The sequence below is a fragment of the Pseudorasbora parva genome, chromosome 19 (assembly GCF_024679245.1).
Source record: "Pseudorasbora parva isolate DD20220531a chromosome 19, ASM2467924v1, whole genome shotgun sequence".
Lineage (NCBI taxonomy): Eukaryota > Metazoa > Chordata > Actinopteri > Cypriniformes > Gobionidae > Pseudorasbora > Pseudorasbora parva.
Window position 1 is genome coordinate 27,620,953 of NC_090190.1, and position 16,387 is coordinate 27,637,339.

Consider the following 16,387-nt stretch of genomic DNA (forward strand, 5'->3'; position numbering starts at 1 on the left):
GTAATACTATAAAAAAAAAAAAAAGGTTTCCCCCAGAATGAACTGCACTGCTAGCACACCCACAAACACTTACAATAATAATGACAAATGCTGACCATACTTAATTATATTACCTTTTTATATATATATCGTTTTAGTAAAACATACAAAAGGCAACTTGTCATATGACATAGCGATGCATGCCATGAATACACATTAGACAAATGCAGCCAATGTGAATACGATGTGAATAATTTTATTTACTGACAACTAAGGAAACATGAATGAATGAGTAAAAGAATTAATAAAAGTAAACATCACAAGAAATGAATAAAAGTCAACACATGAAACAAAGCTTTATTCAAATGTATTGTTCTAACGATCACACATACAGAAGGTGAACGCCGCATCTGCTGCCCGTCTCAACACAGGTGTGCCAGTTCTGCAGCTTTATATTCATGAAGCAGTTGACCAGCGTGAACACCTTCATCTGTCCTAGCCATCCATTATGGCCCTCATAGCGTTTGGACTTTTGTGTGTAGTAGGCTTTCTGGTTTGATCTCCGTAACCGTCACCACCAGTGTGTCCTTGAGCAAGGCTCTTAGCTCCAGGGGGATCGTCCCTGTAATAAGTGCACTGCTTTTGGTCTTTTTCTAGAAGTCTCACTGGCTCTGGGTTTACTGAGGATGAAGAGACCACAGCAATATCTGGCCCAGATGAGGCACTAAGGTGAAGTGATGAAGGGTCCAGGATCCTCAGTGCTCACACCCGTCTGCTGACATCTCAGATCCTACAAAAATGCACAAACATAATACAAAAGCACTCATTTAAACAGCACAATGTCATTTGATTTCTGTATTAGAAGTAACTAAATGATATTACTTTATATTTTTGTTTCAGGTTTTCCCCACACATGACACCCGTGTCTTGCAGGCCCTGCTCCATCACAAAAGCTCTGCAGCAAATACAAAGCCATCAAGAATCAGAAAAGTGCTAAAATAACTGTTTGAAATAAAATACAACTTAAGATTTAAATAGATGTTTTATTCATTTCTGTAGTATACTGACTCAAAGCCTTTGATGACAGCATTCCTTTATCAGCCGCTCTCCACCAGATAAACACACACACACACACACACACACACACACACACACACACACGAGCTCTTCTGTCCCTGTAACATCAGACAAGATTACCGTTACCTATGTGATTTATGTTCAATACTACATTTAAATGTAGTTGCTGATGTGTTAATGTTCCTCAGTTTATCAACAGTACTAATGGACAAATTAAATTGATAACTTATGTTTAGTTACTTTATGTAGATTTGTTTATTTACATTGCTCAGGTTCATGTAAAGTAAGCAGAGTTGACAACAGTGAACTCTTCATTATAACACACACACACACCATTCTGATCTATTCAGATGTATCAGATGTCTATTTTATGGTGTGATGTGCTCATCTGCAATCCTTATCAAAAATTCCTGTCAGATGTTAAATAAACATTTAGTAAGTAGGCTATCTTTATCTTTAACATGCATATGTAATCCACTTTGGAGACGTATGTGTGTTACTGGAGCTCCCCTGTTAGCTATACACAATAAAACGTGTTTTTACAGCACAATCACAACTATTTAGACAACCTTACACCTTCAACAATTCAAAAGTTTACTCTACAGAAGCTCAACAAACGTGATTTGAACACAAGAGAACCGTGATTTTCGTTTGTAATACTCACGTTTGAAAACACCCGCATCACTTTCCTCCACCTGACGTATCCTTTCCTGTGGCCTTATGGGAAGGCAGGGATAGAAAAGTATCCGACGATGAGCGCTTCACAATCTGGGCGGAGCGCAGTAGGCCATCCGGGGATTTCTCGCCTACTCTTTTATGATTACTGAGGTTTCGAACATACTACTCCTTTCACATACTGTTTTCGCCTACTATATAGTAGGTTAGTAGGCATATTCGAACGCAACTTGAGTACACGTACGTCCGAATCTCGCGAGAAATAGTCCAAACGCCTGGTAGTTCTCGCCTACTCTTTTATGAATACTAAGGATTCGGACATACTTTTCGCTCGCCTACTGCTTTTTCCATACTATATAGTAGGGAAGTATGCGGTTCCGAACGCAGCCAATGATTAGTATTATCAGATTAGAGGTGGACTGGTGTATTGCAATTAAAGTTGTGCATGATATGAATGTTTTTATAATTTTAAATGTTTATACTCCATATGATTGCTATAATGACGATAAATGTTAATAACCTACCTGACTGTAGCAGATCGATAGAAGTTGGCGTCAATGGGGTTAGAGTGAATTGGGCTAAACTAGCAAAAGAAGATGTCTTATTTTATTGTGGGAGGACAGATGTTCTCTTAAAGGAAGTACACCTACCCAGGGATGCTATTTTATGTTCAAATATTAACTGTGATGATGACATTCATTGTAATGACCTATGTAAAATGTACAATAGTATGGTGAGCGCTATACATGAGGCTAGTAGACCTTTACAGAATCATTCCAGAAAGGCTAAGAATAACAAGCCTGGTTGGACCAAGTATGTAGCTGACCATCAAGAAGCCGCTAAGACGGCTCATAGAGCCTGGGTTATAGCTGGTAGACCCAGACAGGGGCCAGACTTAGAGCACAAGAAACTTACCAATGCCAGATATAAATATGCAGTGCGCTTTGTTGGGAAGCATGAGCAAGTCTTAAGAGCTCATTCTATGGCTGAAAACTTGCTTGGTAATAATGTCACTGAGTTCTGGAAAGAGGTAAAAGCTACAAATAGGGCCAAAGCTGTACTGCCATGCCACATTGAAGGGGTATCTGGTGCAGACAATATAGCAGACCGGTGGAGGCAGCACTACGAAGCTCTGTTTAATTGTATCAAAAGTGAGCCCTATTGTGTGAGCAAGTTAAATGAGGAAGTGATTCATTTTACTCCCAATGAGGCTTATAATGCTATAGAGCAACTAGCTGATAACAAAGCTAGTGGCAAGGATGACATCACTGCGGAACACCTTAAGTTAGCTAGCCCCAGAGTAGCAGCTCTGCTGTCCATTTGCCTCACAGGTCTGATGACACATGGTATACTGCCAGACACCATGCTAACAGTCATATTAGTGCCAATCATTAAGGACAAGGCAGGTAAAATAGGGAGTTTGGACAACTATAGACCCATCGCCTTAGCCAGCATTTTTTCGAAGGTGTTAGAAAAGATGCTCCTAGATAGACTGAGTGAGTTCATTTACACCACAGAAAATCAATTTGGTTTTAAGTCTAAGCACAGTACAGATCTATGTATCTATGCCTTGAAAGAAGCTGTTGAATCCTACAGAAGGCAGGGCTCTACAATGTTTCTAGGGTTTATTGATGCTTCCAAGGCATTTGACAGAGTGAATCACCATAAGCTTTTTGCTAAACTCTTTCTTAGGGGTGTGCCTGGATGCATCATACGTATCCTGGTTTACTGGTATGCCAAGCAACATATGCAAGTTAAATGGGGAAATTTCCTATCATTACCTTTCAGTGTAGGCAATGGAGTACGGCAGGGGGGGCTTCTGTCTCCAGCCCTGTTTAACCTATACATGGACAACCTGTCGAAACAGTTGGGGAAATGTAAGACAGGTTGTATGATAGGGAATGCTCTGTTAAACCATCTGATGTATGCAGACGATTTGGCTATTATGTCCCCCAGCACTGTTGGGTTCCAACAGCTGTTGGATATATGCTCTGAGTATGGGGTTGAGTTTGATCTACAGTACAATGCAAACAAGAGTGCTGTATTGATATGTAGGACCAAGGAGGATCAGAAGCTGCACTTTCCAATGTTTTATCTGTCAGGGCAATCACTCTGTGTATCTAACTGTATGAAATACCTTGGGCACATCATCACTGACAAGATGGAAGATGATGCAGATATGTATAGGCATAGACGAATGTTGTATGTCCAAGCAAACATGTTAGTTCGGAAATTCCATTACTGTTCTGATGATGTGAAAGTGAAATTGTTTCGTGCATACTGTACCCCTATGTATGCAGCCCCATTGTGGGTCAGCTACAAAAAAGAAACCCTGCGTAAACTTCAAGTAGCATATAATGACTGCCTAAGGATACTGCTGAAAAAGCCCAGGAGTACCAGTGCAAGTAAGCTCTTTTGTGACTCAAGGTTAAGCACTTTACAGGCTCTCTTGAGGAACCTAATGTTTAAAGGGTCATGAAACCCCCCTGCTGCAGCGGTGTTTTTTCACACCTTCGATTTGAAAAAGCTTGTTAAAAGGGGAGTGGTCGACTGTGAAAAGGTGGGATGGTATTGTGTGGAAAGAGGGAAAGTTTGCATAAATAGGGGAGTGTCAGTAGGTGCATTAAGACTAGCGATACCAACAGCAGCAGTTAGAGTGGTTCTGAGACATGTTCTTGGTTCACGTTGGCATTGTTTACCACAGTGAGATTAAATGAGGGATGAGTACAGCGAATGAGAGAGCTATGAGTGGCGTGCAGCAGAGATCGCAAATCATTCAGCTCTTCAAAGTTCAAACCAGCATAATTCAGTGAGAAATGAAAATAAATGTTATTCTGCATGACGAAATATTTTGCAAACGTGATAAAACTATATTTGTCCAAATATGCACGCTGTTTTGGCAAGATGAACAACGCGCCGACGTGATAACCGAACGTGAACCACCCAACATGCGATGTGACAGTAGTCTCGACCGCGCATCTGAAGCAGAGCGACGCGCGCTGGGTTGCCGTGACGATCCGCGCTGTCTATCACTCGGCAGCTAAATCTATATTTGTCCAAATATGCAGCACGCTGTTTCACTAAGAGCCCGAACACACGCGGTTTAGTGCATGGCTGTGACCACAAATAAAACGGAGAGGACGTGGCTTTTTTTCATTAGCCTACAGATTACAGATTGGTTATTTTGCACTCCTGACACAGATAGTCAACGCTTGCAGGTTCGGCGTGCGATTCCTCAGGTGAATTTTACTTTACCGAGCCTTTGTAGCAAAGGCTTCCACAGACGGCGCCGGTTACAGCTCGCTCGGCGCCCTTTACGTTACTTCGTATCAGCACAACGCCTAGCTTTCCTCCGTGACTTTTCCGCACGCTGCTTCCAAAACTTCCCCACCATATCTCTACAATAATGATGGAAGACGAGCCTGACAGAAGTGACTGTCTCATGCATATTAACTAAATTATCTTGTATGCATACTACAGCGCAGGGATTGGACTGAATGAGCTTCATGTCATGAATATATATCGAGAATCGCTCGGAGCGGTCGACGTCAGCATGTGCCCAGCTGCCCATACATGGACCGAAAAGGCCGCGCCGACGTCAGCATTTGTGACGTTGCTCCGACTAAGCTTTTCAAACCGGAAGACAGAAATCGCTCTGAAAAATGCAAAAATAACTATTTTCACATATGAATGCCATTAATGAGTACCCTTAGTGTTTTCAATGATGTGCAGCCTATACATATCTGTTTACATCTAAAAAAAAGTGTTTTGGGGTTTCATGACCCTTTAAGTTTATGTCCCGACTTGATGAGTCTCAAAACAGTATTATAATGATGCTTACAAGCCCTAGGTGCAGCTCAGTCAGATATCAATCATATTTGTGGAAACATTGGTATGCGTGCCTGTTAAGGCTCTCATGAATCAAGTATGTCTGTATGCGTGTGTGTATGTATCTATGCCTTTTTTTTGTTGTTGTTGTTTTTATTTTTTTGTATGTGTTGTGGTTGGGCCTAGAGCCTGTAATAAAGTTTATATATCTGGTATTTTTTCAGATTTTTTTCAAATCATTTGACAACTGGAAAGTAGTTTCATCCATTTTTTCCAATCAAACAGACTTTTTGGTTAGATGGTGAGGTTTATTTTATAAGAGGCTCCTTAGTTATTCAACTCAACACCATAGCTCATTCAAATTTGGATGCCTAACCAACTGGATTCATTTAGCTAATTACTCATATTTTTTATTAATTTTATATTTGTCCTTATTGTGCAGAGATGGTGTATCAGGAATAAATTGTCCTTGCTTTTTTTCTTTAGTTTGGACTATTTTCGTAATACTTTTGCTCCTCTACCAGCCCTGTGCATTTACATGTATGTATTTATTTGCCTTTAACATAACTAATTGGGTATTTAAACATACAAAAACATGAATCCATGAAACTGATTTTTTGCTAAATCTTTTTAAATGCAGTAAGAATACAATTTTAGTTTAATTTCAGTCATTATTCTGAAAATTGCAATGCTGAAAAACAAACAACCAACAAGGATAAGTTTACAACTTTTGTAGTTCTTGTATTAGTTTAACAACCTTGTTAAAATATGTTTTTATTTTATTTTACAGCACTAAATTCATAGTATGAATCCTGAGAGTAAAACACTTATTTCATGATGAGATTTTCTCCCCACATTCAATAGTTTTACTTCAATGAAGGTTAGATGTTTGTGATATTTTTGAATGAAAGATCAAAAGGATAAACAATGTAGATTTATTTTATTAAACCCATTATTATTTTGCGAAGTCGCTGACAAATGCCAGAAATCATAGGCAAATCAGTGCTTGTTATATCAAAAATAATTATATCAAACAGAAACAAAGTCCAAACATTTGCACATCCAGCCGCAGCTTATTGCAAAATTAATCATTTACCTCAAATTCTCTTTGCAGAACACAACCCTTGCTCCCTTGTCTCTCCAACAATTTCTTCCGCAATATACCTTTTTATTTTCCTCCACAAATCAGCACAGACAATTTGGAGGTAACTTTGTGCAGTTTATTATTTTTATTAACAATTCCAAGTCAAGCGCGAGAACTCCGGTCTAACACATGTGATCTCGAGTTATTTACTTGTCACATCGCATGTGTGTTTGATTGGGAATGGTGGGAAACGTAGTTTGCGCACCAGAGAGAGAGAGAGTTGTCGGCGATTCTTCCTTCTGTATAGTCATGCAGTGTGAACCCTCCTGTCGCCGATCCATCGTGCAGTGTGAACACAGCAGTGACTGACTGCTACCCTAGATAGTCATGCAGTGTGAAAAGAGCAGTGACCCAACGAGTTTGAAAATCATGCAGTCTGAACTAGGCTTTAATTTCTCCTGGTCTGAGTTTTGAAAGTGAGATGGGGAAAAGGCCTGAAGCAATATAGGACCCGCCACATTCGTGGGGACCTTAGGGACGTAACCTTCTCTCGGAAACAGGAAATGGACTGCATTTATATAGCGCTTTTAACAGACCCTATGGTGCTTTACATCTCTCCTCACATTCACCCATTCACTCTCTCATTTATACACCGACGGCGGTTTCTACCATGTAAGGCGCCATCCAGCTCGTCGGGAGCAACTGGGGTTAGGTATCTTGCTCATGTGACACCTCGACACTTGGAACTGGGGAATCGAACCACCAACCTTCCAGTTTGTAGACAATCTACATGAACCACTGAGCCACTGCCACCCAAACTGTACTAAAGCCTTCACCATACCAGGTGCAAATTCTAAACAAGAGGGAGCAACTGACAATGCTTGTAGATACCCTACTCTTTTTAACGAGGAAATAGCCAGAAGAAAAAGCGTTTTTAGTGTAAGAAATTTCTCCGGCACCTCTTCGATAGGTTCAAAAGGAGCCAACGCTAGGCCTTCTAGGACTATGGCCAGGTCCCAGGTCGGCACCCTCGAACGTGCTGCAGGCCTCAACCTCAAAGTACCTCGGAGGAAGCGAGCTACCCATGGATGTCTACCCACCGACGCACCATCCAGATGAACATGGTAAGCAGATATAGCTGCCACATAAACTTTTAAGGTGGACGGGGATAACCCTGAAGAGAACTTCTCCTGAAGAAATTCAAGCACTGAATTGACTTGACAGTTCACCGGATTTAGCAAATGGTTTGTACACCTTGCAACAAAGACTCTCCATTTTAGGTCATAAAGCCTCCTCGTAGAAGACCCACAGCTTCCACAACTCTGGACGAGGGTGCAGGATTGACCCCAGCACCTGAGAAAGGAGGTCCTCCCTGACCGGAATTTCCCAAGGAGGACCCTCCAGGAGAGAATATTGGACATCCATACTCGGCCTGGCCATAACGGGGCTATCAACAACAGCCTGACCCCGTCCCGGCGAACTCTCTCTAGAACTCCTGGTAGTAATGCCAGAGGGGGAAAGGCGTACAGACACAGTTTTGGCCACGTCTGCACCATGCCATCCAGCCCCATGGTGCAGATGTGGCCTGGCCTGTAATCAGACGTGGCAGGGAGCTGGATGCGTGAGAGAATAAAATAATGGACAGTGTTTCGTCTCTCGAGATGCGAACAGATCCACCTGAGCTTGCCCGAAGCAATCTCAGAGGAGACCCACCAGCTCGGGGTGGTGTCTCCTTTCCCCCGGCAGAGCCCCCTGCCTCGACAGGAAGGATACAAGAATGTATATTGCACGAATCAACAACAACTTCCCCTGAGCCCATATCAGGACCCGTTGTACCAATATCCATAACTGGCGTGAGCGCAAACCCCCTGGCGATTTATATAGGACACCACCGTTGTGTTGTCCGTACGGACCAACACATGGCGGCTCCTAAGGTCTGGAAGGAAGCTCCCGAGTGCCAGGAACACAGCCATCAGCTCCAGCTGCTTATATGCCAGGAGAGCTGATGACCACTCCACAAACCCCAGACCGAGCGACCACTCACCCCCCAACCGGTGAGGGAAGCATCCATCGTTAGCGTTCTGCGACGACAAGGAGCCCCCAAAACCGGACCTTGGGACAGGAATCAACGGCCCTTCCACACAACTAAGGCACGAAGGCATCGCCGCGTGACCTTGATCGTGTGAAAGGGATTCCCTTTCGGGGAAAAACCTTTGGTTTTGAGCCACCACTGTAAGGGTCTCATGTACAGCAGGTCAAAAGGTATCACATTGGACGCTGCTGGCATTAAACCCAGCAGTTTCTGGAACTGCTTTACAGTGAGCGACTGGCCTAGCTTCAACTTGTTTACGGCTGTGTGGATCGAATCAACCTTTTCTTCTCATTTAGCCTTAACCACAACTTTTTCATATGGGCAAGAACAGCATCTCGATGCTGAACCACCATCTGTCTCGACTGTGCTAGGATGAGCTAATAGTCTATATAATTCAGCATGCGGATGCCCTGGAGTCTTAAAGGAGCCAGAGCTACATCCACGCACTTTGTGAAAGTGCAGGGTGATAAAGCTAGGCCAAATGTAAGAACCTGATATTGGAATGCTTTGTCCCCGAAAGCCAACCTGAGGAACTTCTTGTGTTGTGGAAGGATGAAGATGTGAAAGTACGAATCTTTCAGGTCTATTGTGACACACCAGTCCTCGGCTCTGATCTGACACATGATCTGATTAAGTGTGAGCATTCTGAATTTTAATCTTTTGACTGACGATTTAACTGCCGCAGATTTAAAATGAGCCGAATCCATTCTTCTTTGGAACTATGAAGTACCGGCTGTAAAACCCTGACTCTCTGCTTTGGGGAGGGACCCTCTCTATAGCCTTTTTTCACAGTAGCATCTGTACTTATTTTTCCATTACCAGAGCCTGCTCGGAGCTTACTACTGTGTGTACAACCCCATTGAATTTGGGTGGGTGTGACCCAAACTGCCACGGAGCGTTTCCATGCTGACAGAAAATCTACTAAGGGAACCAGCCTCTCGAGACTGGCCGCTGATGTCATTTGTACGGCCAGCTCGGTGTCCTGAAACGGTGAACCGGCAGGAAGCAACCAAACTGAACCACAAAGAACCCTCCTCAGAGGGTGCAAGCTTCCCCACGCAGCTGTTTCCGGGCGGACATGGAGAATTGTGCCCGCTGAGCGCGCTGTCCCGACCGCCAGTCTCTCTGTGGGGGAGCTCGGGAAGCAACACTCATTATCTGCTGGGCTCTATGGGAGGAGGACGCACTCAGCTGGGGCTGCTCATGCCCAGCAGCCCCAGAGACATAGACTTTGCGGGGGAGAAACTTTTGAAATGCTGCCGCCTGCCTTTTCGCCTCTTGAAATTTTTCAACGACCGTGTTCACTGAGTCGCCGAAAAGGCCGGCAGCAGAGATGGGGGCATCTAATAAAAACTTTTTGTCCCTATCTTTCATATCAGACAAATTCAGCCAAATGTGTCTTTCCGTGGCCACCAGTGCTGCCATAGAGCGGCCGATGGATTTTGCCGTCTCCCTGGTGGGCCGAAGAGATAAATCAGCTGCCCTCCGAATCTCTGCTATCGTTTCTCTCCCCACTTCCTCACATTCATCATCTATGTCTTTCAGCAGGTCAGCCTGATATGCTTGAAGGACCGCCATAGTGTTTAAACTGGCGGCCGCCTGACCTGCTGCCGAGTACGCCCTACCCACTAAGACAGATGTTGTTTTTACTGGCTTAGTGGGCAGCTGCGTAGCTTTAAGCGATGACACGAGCATCTCTTTCACCTGAGGCATTGCCGCATAACCACTTTCTTTTAAACCAACAATATTTGAATATTCTGACGTTATTGGGTTATACACTCTAAATCAGGGGTCCCCAGACTCTGTCCTGCAAAGTTTAGCTCCAACCCCAATCAAACACACCTGAACCAGCTAATCAATGTCTTACTAGGTTCTATAAAGGCATTGATTAGCTTTCTCAGGTGTGTTTGATTGGGGTTGGAGCTAAACACTACAGGACAGCAGCCCTCCAGGATCGAGTTTGGGGACACCTGCTCTAAATGATGACAGTTTATTCCATGACTTTGACACCTCGGTGTGGAGGTCGAGAAAAAACGGCAAGCCCTGTTTTTAAGGTTGTACTCTCAATGGCAGAAAGCGCTCGTCTAATTTACTCTGACTGACGGGCTTCCTGCTCATCGGCTGGCCCGTCTAGATTTAACCGGGCAACAGCGCAAGTAATAACCTCAATAAGCTCCTCCTGTGCGTGTGTGTGTGTAATTGAGGTGGTGAAAAATCCTTGTTTTCTTCTCCCAGGCTCACGACATCCAGCTCCTCACAACTAGAGTGTCACTGCACCTGCGCTTCAGCGCGAGCAGAAGAAACCGCAGCGCGTGCTTCTGACTCGCGAACTGAACCGTCAGACCTAGCGGGTAAAGGAAAAGATAAGGGATCACCCGTCTCTAGCCCCGCCACTAGATCCATCTGCGAACCCCAGGAAGAAAGCCTCCGCTGTGCATCGACAGCAGCGGGGCCCGCCCCCTGGGGAACGCGAGCCTAAGCACCCTCCTCAAAGAGTGCTTGGCGGGACTGGAGAATTCTCATAGCCAGCTTCTCACAATTCACATTGGCAGCCCCCTCGAGAGCTGCCTGGGCATGCTCCGGTCCCAAGCACATTACACAAAGCTTGTGTGTATCCCCACCCGTAACGAGGGCAAGGAGTAACACACTGCTTGAACTGATTCGCCATTTCTTTTTTTATATAGAGAGAGACAAACACACATTAAATAGACAGAACAATATCAGATAGAGCGCTTGTGAAGAAACGAAAGCTGACACTGTTTGGTTCAGGGGTGCTATATATAGTTTCCTGGTCAATGAGGTTACAACCCGTGACGTTCATGCACGCTATTGGACTGATTTCACGAGTGGTTCATGACACAATCACGCAGGGGCGCTCCCGCAGCATTCAGACGCAGTGCGAGTTCCTTTCGATAAGGTAACCATGAATAACAAGCGTTCTGATAAAAGCACATGCAAAGCCGAAAAGCATATTATGCAAAGATTACAAACATTTTTAGGCTTACAAGTAAATCCATTTGCGCGTGTCCATTCGGCTGTATTCCCTTATCGAAATAATCCATCGAACATGTTGTGATCCCAAAAATAAAACAACACCTTTTAATCCATTCATTTGTATTTCAATAAACCCACAGCTGGGCGAATACTCATGAATATGCATGTGTGCCCCGCCCATTGGAACAGTTTTTCACAGGAACTGAATATTACACAACACCGGTTACACCAAAATAATTTGAGAGTCTATTGAAAAGAATGTTGAGGTAGATAGTATCAAATGTAGCATTAAGATCTAGTAACACTTATAGAGCGATACAACCATGATCGAATGATAAGAGCAAATAATTTGTAACTCGTGCAGTCTCATGTCATACACTTCAGTCTCTCTCTCTCTCTCTCTCTCTCTCTCTCTCTCTCTCTCTCTCTCTCTCTCTCTCTCATAATACTCTAATATACATAATAATAATACATTTTATTTATAATGTGCTTTTCTTAAACCCAAAGCGCTACAGTTAAAATAACTATAATACAACCAAGAATAAAATACAAAAACAATAAAAACATCTATAGCAATACAACAAATGATTAAAGAAAAACAGTTTTAAACGAATGTGTCTTAATCAACTTTTTAAAATGACACAACGTTGGTGCATTTCTGATGGGCAGTGGAAGCATATTCCATAGCTTGGGGGCTTCGTATGAAAAGGCTCTTTCTGCCATGGTCTTTAGCTTACATGAAGGCTGACAAAGTTGTAGAGAGTTAGCAGAGCGAAGAGAGCGTGATAAGGACTGATGAGGTCACAAAGATACTCAGGTGCAGTCCCATGAAAAGCCTTGTATGTTAAAATAAGAATTTTAAAATCAATTCTCATATTTATGGGAAGCCAGTGCTATTGTGAAAGAAAAGGTGTAATGTGTTCACGAGGAGAAGTACGAGTGAGCAAACAAGCGGCAGAATTTTGAATCTACTGAAGCTTGCTCAATGATAATACAATAAGGAATAATTGACAATGGGCCATTGAATTATTAGAAAAATAATGAACACCGGTCAGAGTGTCTGTTACATCTCAGGTGTGCTATATTTTTCAGCAATTCAACAGACCATTGTCTTTTGTTCTTAAAATGCTCTTGTGTCTAACTAGAAGTTACATTTTTTAGGTTGATTAAATTTTTAGGGCAGAAGAAATATGGGATTAGGATTGTTGCATTATTACAAATAAATTGTGCTTTATAAATAAATGCATTAAGACTCACAAATAAATGTAAAGAAATCCACAAAAATTCACAAATAAATCAAATGAAATTTGAAAATAAAAAATAAAAAACATTTAAAATGTGTTTTATGTCACAAACACAATTCTGCCTGGCATTAATTTGTGAATTGCTTCCTGTGCAGTTGTAGATCCTTCCACACATTTGTGAATTTTGAAACATTTCTAGCATCAAGAGATGCTGATAAATCCACAAATAAGTGGACTCCACCCACCACGCATTAATGTCGCATTAATGTTTAATGTTTTAATGTTTAATGTCGCACAGAGCAGCTCTGTGGATTTAACTATCTATAGAGCATTATAAATATTATTTTAAACATTAAATACATGTATTATGATTCCCTTTGTTTGTAAAGAAGATATAACCAGATTATTTTAAAAGGTGTGACAGGTTTTTGCATGGCCACATTAACAATAGGCCTAGGCGGGGCTGAAGCCTCAGGGCCTGACTGTCTACCGCAAATGTTGATGAACTCGTTTGAAAATTTTGCCACTCTATTGAACCTAAAACCAATATAAGTCACTGGTCTCAGTTGGTGAACCTAGCTGTCTTTCGAATAGCGCCATGAAAACTTAAGTGTCGAGGAAAACTTTAGCATACACCAACTGCTTTTCCAAGATTTTTAATACATACAACGCTACCACTATAAAAATGACAATACAGATACTAAGCTGCAGAAATATAACATGGTATTTACTTTTACTATAGCTATTATTAGCCTTACATTACATATTGGGTATAAGGGCAAACAAGTCACTTTTATAGAGGTTGTTTTATAATGTTTAACATGTTAGGAATTTTAGATAAGATTTGTCTACTATAGGTAAAAAAATTCAGTTTCTCGCATAAACTGATCGTTTTGTGTCTTAAGACATCAATATACTGTCACGAGCCGCAGGGTTTAATATGGATTCGTATGTATGGGGTTTTTTTTCATAGAAAAACACCATATTTACATGCATTATACGAGCAACGGTTGGAGATAAAAACTTAATTTGTGTTCTACTGAAGAAACACACATACATCTTGCATGCCCCATGGGGGTAAGCAGATAAACATAACATTTTCATTTTTGGGTGAATTATAATTAATATATTAAAATGATCATGCTCCCCCCAACTCTTATCCCCTGAGACAAGAGATTTATCCATTTTATTTCTGGAAAACATCCTCTGATGACGCAAATATAGCCATTTTGTGTTATCTGAGGATTTTTTGACCAGAGGCTATAGACAACAGCCAGCAGAGGGCGCTATTTCCGGGTTTTCAACCGCATTTCATGGGGAGTGGGATCGTTCCCTATCTCGAGGGAACTCGCACTGCGTCTTCGAGTGACGACACTCTGGGGAACGCCCCCAGCGTAACGGCTCAGAAGTATGAATGAAATCAGCCACCAATCCGATTGGTGCAACGTCATGACGTAGTAGGTGACGGCGTACGCGGAAGCTATAATATCTCATACAACAGACAGCCTTTGCGATGAAGAGCAAGCGAGCTGTTTAGGAGGTGTGCACCCGTGACCGCGCTTCTTTACGGGCTCGGACACACACCAGCTGTGTGTGCAGTGTCTCGGGGCGCAGCACGCTCAGGCAGCGCTTGAGGGTGCCGCCTGCAGTGGGTGTGAGAAGCTGCCGCTCCGGGTGCTGCGCTCACGGATGGCCGTGTCTAATGAGAGCGGCCGGGCTCGCAAGCCCCAGGGATCCGGTCCCGCGTCTGTTGAGGCAGCGCGGCGGCGTAGATCATGGGGCTCACAACTGGGTCTCGCGACGGGAGGCGGGCATGCTGAGGTATCTTCCCAATCCTCGTCCGATGATTCAGACACTTCCGCCTCGTGAGGAAGCCCGCGCTGCGGCTTCTTCCCCCGAGGCGGAGAACCCGATGCTCGAGCTGTCTGATTCTGAGGAATCGGACGCGCACAGCATTGAGGCTGTCAAAGCGTTAAGCCAGGAAATACGCTACTTTATTCATAAAATAAAGGCGCGCCGGCAGCTCTCGAGGGGGTTGTTTATAGCTGGCCAATGTTCTCATTCCTTGTGTGGAAACCCACGCTGTGGCTTTTTCCCCCGGGATGGAGAATTAGATGCTTGAGCAGTCCGATTCCGAGGAATTAGACGTGCTCAGTATCGAGGTAGCGAAGTAAATGAGAGCTTGCGCTTCATAATGAAAGGCTTAATTGCGCGTTGCCGAGGCAGCGCGTAGATTACGGTCTGTAATATTAGTGAACACACACCATCGGTGCACATGTGATACTGTTTGGCGCGAGTGCAGTCAGCTCCTGAGGGTGCTGGCTGTGTTTGTTGAGTATCTCGCAGCGTACAGCCGTGCGTTTCGAGTGTTTCAGCCTCGCGCCTGTGGTCTTTCATCTCGAGGGATGTTGTAACGAGTCGAATCTTAGTTGCTGAGGCAGCGTGTAGATGACGATCTGTTAAATACATGTTTAAACAGTATCGTCTGGAAATTAGGGCTGTATTAATTCTGGAATTAAAATTAAACATTATCTGACTTTGAGGAGTTGGGCAGGCCGGCTGGGCAGCAAACGTGTTCGCGCACCGAAAATCCTCTCCGACTAAGCCCTGCAGGGTGGCAGGAGGCTCGGTGGGTACCAGAGACCAGCCTTGAGAGGCTGGTTCCCCTAGTCGAATATCTCGGCGCATAGTTATGCTCCCGAATATATCTACTTGGGCCCTGGCAAAGGGTACAGACTGCAGTTCAGTGTTCCAATACCGAAGTCATCGGTGTGGTCTGGACTGGAGTGTACCCAGCCCAGTGGCCTGCGGGCCAGCCCCCTCTCCTGGGGAGCGATCGAGGTTGCCTCCTCTGTGGAGTTTTCTGGAAGTCGATGCTGCGATCCGCCGTCTACGACGCTCGGGCCACATCGATTTCCAGCAGACGCACGCTGCTCCAGCTGCCTCTAGAAAGACTTGCAGCGGGGCAGCGACTGCGTTCGCACACCGAAAATCCTTCCCGACTAAGCTCTGCCAGGTGGCCGCTTCAGGGGGTCGGGCAGGGGGTTCGGTGGGTACCAGAGACCAACCCCGAGAGGTTGGTTCCCCTAGTGGAATATCTCGGCGCATGGTTATGCCTCCCGGATATTTCTGCTGGGGCCCTGTGTACAGTGGGAAGGGGGTACAGACTGCAGTTCAGTATTTCACCACCGAATTCTACGGTGTGGTCTGAACCGTGGTTCCCCCTGCCCAGCGGCAGGTTAGGGAACATGCTTCATTGTTCCCAAGAAGGATGGGGAGGTTGCGTCCTATAATAGATCCAAGGTACTTGTATCGGTCTCTGAGGAGATTCAGGTTCAAGATGCTCACTATTCCATCATGAGTCAGAGCCAGTTCGAGGACTGGTTCGTCATGATAGATCTAAAGGACACATAT

The 16,387-nt window shown here is 44.0% G+C and overlaps 1 long non-coding RNA gene across 2 annotated transcripts; it reads right to left on the minus strand.

Annotated features, from left to right (window-relative positions):
* Nucleotides 1-215: 215 nt before the first annotated feature.
* On the minus strand, nt 216-2,133 carry LOC137047654 (uncharacterized). Of its 2 annotated transcripts, XR_010899221.1 has the most exons (3): nt 1,721-2,133; nt 862-934; nt 216-769 (listed from the first exon to the last, which is right to left on the minus strand). It is a non-coding gene; the product is annotated as an uncharacterized lncRNA (long non-coding RNA). The 2 variants fall into 2 exon arrangements; XR_010899220.1 differs by having other exon boundaries at nt 216-934.
* Between the last annotated feature and the right edge of the window lie 14,254 nt (nt 2,134-16,387).